Below are 5,533 nucleotides of genomic sequence, written 5' to 3'. Positions count from 1 at the left end.
AGTATTTGAAGTAAACTTCCTTTTCTGAAAAGTGAAGGTCCAAAATTAAAGTGAAACCAAAAGTCAAGAGATAAAGTTTGAAGTGTTGGACACTAAGATCAAAACAAATGTTTGTAAAGTTGGTAAGTTTTAAAGATGGTTCAAATGCCACCAATACAAGAATTTATGTAGTGATCTGATTTTTTTTATGATCATTTGTAGAGTACATGTCATGTAGCAATGCAGTATGATTGATCATGTTGATAGAGATTAGAGGATTCTTCTTCTTCTTCTTCTTCTTCTTCGCCAATTTACAATTAAAATTATGTACACTCTATGCTGTTCACTTCCTTCCAGAGCCTGCTTTCAGAGCAGCTCTGAAACCCTCTATCGAGTCGGATGATGTTGTTTTAGCTGGTAGTTGATTCCAATCCTTGATGGTCTTTGGGAAGAATGACTGTCCATAGGTTTCAGATTTTGTTCTTTCTTGGTAAAAGCGGCCTATACCTCTGATCCGGCTGTCATTGGGTATTAGATATTGTTGTCTATCTATATCAATAAGCCCATGCTGGATTTTAAATAGCATACATACTAGTCTGTTGGTTTTTCTACGTTCTACCAGGCTTTCCCATTGTAATTGTTTAACCATGTGTGTTACACAGCCAGGTGTTCGGTCTGAGTAGTTATTATGAACGAATCTTGCTGCTCTTTTTTTAACTTGTTCCAATGATTTGATCTTTTTTTGGCTCGATGGATCCCAAACTGTGCAGGCATATTCCACTGAAGGTCTTTACCATGGCTATATATGCTGCTGCTTTTACTGGTTTTGTGCAGTCTTTTAGGTTTCTTCGGATAAATCCCAATGTTTTATTTCCTTTGCCTACAATATTGTCAATGTGTCGATCCCAAAATAGGTTGTTGCTGATTGTTACGCCTAAGGCTAAGTATTTGCTTGCATCAACATTGTCTAGTGTATGTCCGTGGAGTTTATATGATGTATCTATCACTTCTCTGTTCTGAGTTATTTTATAACTATGCATTTTTTGGCGTTAAAACTCATTTGCCATTTATTCTCCCATTCTTCCAATGATGTTAATCTCATTGTATACACAAATTGTTGTCTCATTGGCAATCATACTGCATCTTCTTTTTTATATTAACAAAATAATGGGCATGATGGTTGTGTGTTGTCTGTGTAACTATCATGACTGCCAACATTCATGACATTTAAATTTGGATTTTTAAGTAAGACTTTATACAATGTATGAGTATTACATATACTGGTGAAGGGATATATTGACATATTTATTAATAGTATTCCAGGCCACATTTAAAAGAATATCTGTTTCCCCCCCTTTGTAAACAGACCAGGAAGGCAGGTTCTTTTTTTTTTTTTTTTTTTTTTTTAACTGGATGTGATTGTCATAGCATGGTCACATGAATGGTTTGACTTGTCTAGTCCAGGCCACTTATCAGTTGTTTGTGCTCAATTTGAGTGTATTTATTTAGATTATCAATCCTTCTGCTTTCAAGCACTTTCCAAAAATGGAAACAAATTATTTTCAGGAAAAAAATAATTTCGATTTTTTTGTGGAAAATAATTTTTTGACCCGGGGGCTTATTTTTGACCCGGGTGGCGGGGTGGGGGAGGGGAAACAAACATATTTTTAATTTTGGCCCCACCTTATGTTGGAGTATTTATTTTATTTTGCAATTGTATTAGTAATCTTGTATCCTATTTTCGAACTGCAGTTATAGTGTGCCTATATCTATTGTTCAAACATACAATGACATATATACACAAATGTATGACACTGATGGTTGGGGATGAGTTTTTCCTGGATTTATTTCTTTTACTCACAGAACAATAATTAAATGCAGTCTTGATTTGTGAGTCTGCACACCTTGTTTAAAATCTTACATAGTTGTGATATTGAATGTAAATAGCTATTTTTGCTATTAAAAGATACTAGATCGACATGATTGTTATAACGTAGGTGAAACAAACATCTGAGTCACAGAAGATATACACTGCATCTTCAGTAGTGTGCTCTTTTAATTTAAACATGTTAAACTTTGCCTTGTTGTTGTATTTAAATTGATATCTGACATTGTCTGACCACCAGGTCAATCTTCAGAGTACACTCATATTGTGACACAAAAGTCAACATTCATGTTACCATGGTTACCATGTAGATCAGAACCACTGAGACATGTTGCATAAGAACAGTTTTATTTGCAAATGATTATAAACACTTTCTATTTTATTGTTTCAGCTTTCCTTTGTGGTTGGAATTTATGTAGGAATTTATATTGACCAGCATTATCAGGTAATAATTTAGTATTTATAGGTAGGTTGTAATGGATGTTGAATTGTCAGGACAATTGTTGATGATGTTTCTTTATAACAAATTGACAATGCGTAGAAACAGATATAGTTCCTTGCGTAGAAACAGATATAGTTCCTTGTATTTTCTACTTATTTCCATACAAAAAGTTCATAGACAATGCAATAAAAAAATAACAACTTATTAAAATTCAAACAACTGGTGAACAACCATGCTCCAACTATTTGTGAAAAAATATGTTGTTCAGTCAACAAATTGAATATTTTTTTCTATATTTGAATTCTTTGATTAGTTAAATTTAAAAATTATAATATGGAGATATATATATATATTGTGTGGCTTTTATTTCCAATGAGACAGTAATGACTGTTACCCAGCAAAGATATTGGGAGAGAACATTAATAGATCTGTGACTGATAGTCTCGCTGTACTTGTGCATACATTCACTTTGAAAGTAACACGCATCATATGAATAGTATGCTTACACCTAAATTCCCTAAAAGAAATGATTAACAGTTCATAGTATTTATCCACTGGTTTAATTCATTACTTTTACCACATGCTTACATAAATGAAAAGTAGTGGTTTGAATTTCCATACATTTGATTACAAAATCATAGTTTCTTTATGCATGCCTTTAAATCTCTTTGGAAGTGCTTCAATTGACACCTAAGTATTCCTTTATCATGCTTCTTCACTGATCAGACGTCAATGGATATTTGTTTTCACAGTGAAACATTTGTGTGCTTGTATCAATGTATAAATATGCCATGGGCAATGCTTTTACAATCCAATAAAATTACAATTGATTAATTAAAATTCTAAGTAATTGTGGACACATGTATATTATAAACAATTTCTTATATTTTGTCAGGTACCAAGGGTGGATGATCCTAGCTCTGTATGGACACAGGTTAGAGAATATGCCAAACAATTTGAGAAAGACAAGAAAGACAAGTGAAATTGACCTCATGGTTTATCCTTTGACCAGATACCACATGACATTCCATGAGTTCATTCTGACTTACTATAGACAATCAACCTTTCAGTCCTACAATCATGATGATCAAGATGATAACAGTTATCATATATGAGTGATTTGTAATGTTAGGGGTTACACAGAAATTTATTTTTACAAAATGATCAATCTTTTGTATTTTTGTTAGTTCTATAACTTAACATTACTGGGCATTATTTGTTATTATGTATATTGATTAATTGTTGTTCACATCAAATTTAAAATAAAAACATCCGTAGATTGTTTCCTAACCTGAGTTATTAAGCCACACAACATCTATTTTAAATGTTCTTACCCAGACCAATAATGTGATTTAAGTATTATAATTAATTTGAAAAAAGAAATGGTAGGAGTTTAAGAAAACAGGAAATCTTGATCCATATTTTTTAAAGGGCCAGCTGAAGGACCCTACGGGTCCAGGAGTTTTTCGTTACATTGAAGACCAATTGGTGGCTTTCGGCTGTGTTCTGCTCTATGGTTGGGTTGTTGTCGCTTTGACACATTCCCCATTTCCTTTCTCAATTTTATTGTGTGCTGAATTATGTCTTTATACAACTATAACATTTGTAGTAACAAGGTAGTTAATTAGGAATTGTTCAGTACTCCATAGAAAATTATTTTCACTAAAATTTGTTCTTCAAAGAAAGGAGTTGCAATCCTCCACCTAAAACAAAATGTAAGTATGTTTTATGGTCTGTGCTCTTGTCTGAAGGATCTTCTATCTCATATCAGATCATATCTTGTTGCCATTGTTCTGTTTTCTTTGATACTGCAAGAAATGTAATCAGTCATATGAAAAAAGGGAGATGTGATACAAACATCATGGTGACAGCAACCCAAATATCTCAGCTAACCAAAAGAATATGCATAGATAGATGTATGAGAATGTTACTAAATAACTGACAATGTCCCCATAGATAGATGTATGAGAATGTTACTAAATAACTGACAATGTCCCCATAGATAGATGTATGAGAATGTTACTAAATAACTGACAATGTCCACATAGATAGATGTATGAGAATGTTACTAAATAACTGACAATGTCCCCATAGATGTATGAGAATGTTACTAAATAACTGACAATGCCCCCCATAGAAAAGATGTATGAGAATGTTACTAAATAACTTGACAATACCCCCATAGATAGATGTATGAGAATGTTACTAAATAACTGACAATACCCCCATAGATAGATGTATGAGAATGTTACTAAATAACTGACAATGTCCCCATAGAAAAGATGTATGAGAATATTACTAAATAACTTGACAATACCCCCATAGATAGATGTATGAGAATGTTACTAAATAACTGACAATGTCCCCATAGATAGATGTATGAGAATGTTACTAAATAACTGACAATGTCCCCATAGATAGATGTATGAAAATGTTACTAAATAACTGACAATGTCCCCATAGAGAGATGTATGAGAATGTTACTAAATAACTGACAATGTCCCCATAGATAGATGAATGAGAATGTTACTAAATAACTGACAATGTCCCCATAGATAGATGTATGAGAATGTTACTAAATAACTGACAATGTCCCCATAGATAGATGTATGAGAATGTTACTAAATAACTGACAATGTCCCCATATATAGATGTTACAGTATGAGAATGTTACTAAATAACTGACAATGCCCCCATAGAAAAGATGTATGAGAATATTACTAAATAACTTGACAATACCCCCATAGATAGATGTATGAGAATGTTACTAAATAACTGACAATACCCCCATAGATAGATGTATGAGAATGTTACTAAATAACTGACAATGTCCCCATAGAAAAGATGTATGAGAATGTTACTAAATAACTGACAATGTCCCCATAGATAGATGTATGAGAATGTTACTAAATAACTGACAATACCCCCATAGATAGATGTATGAGAATCTTACTAAATAACTGACAATACCCCCATAGATAGATGTATGAGAATGTTACTAAATAACTGACAATGTCCCCATAGATAGATGTATGAGAATGTTACTAAATAACTGACCCCATAGATAGATGTATGAGAATGTTACTAAATAACTGCCCCCATAGAAAAGATGAGTGGACATTTCACATAATCATGCAGCTATGATGGACTATGTGACTTGGATAGAGAGTTGTCTCATTTGCACTCATTCCACATCTTCTTATATCTGGCTTATCACTCCAACTATC

At 32.9% G+C, this 5,533-nt stretch overlaps 1 long non-coding RNA gene across 1 annotated transcript; it reads left to right on the top strand.

Annotated features, from left to right (window-relative positions):
- Positions 1-3,588, top strand: LOC143080978 (uncharacterized). The gene is made up of 3 exons (XR_012979832.1): positions 1-122; positions 2,256-2,309; positions 3,202-3,588. It is a non-coding gene; the product is annotated as an uncharacterized LOC143080978 (long non-coding RNA).
- The last annotated feature ends 1,945 nt before the right edge of the window (positions 3,589-5,533 follow it).

This window comes from Mytilus galloprovincialis, chromosome 6 (genome assembly GCF_965363235.1).
Source record: "Mytilus galloprovincialis chromosome 6, xbMytGall1.hap1.1, whole genome shotgun sequence".
Lineage (NCBI taxonomy): Eukaryota > Metazoa > Mollusca > Bivalvia > Mytilida > Mytilidae > Mytilus > Mytilus galloprovincialis.
Note: the sequence above shows the minus strand (reverse complement) of the source record. Positions and strands in the feature narration are given on the sequence as shown.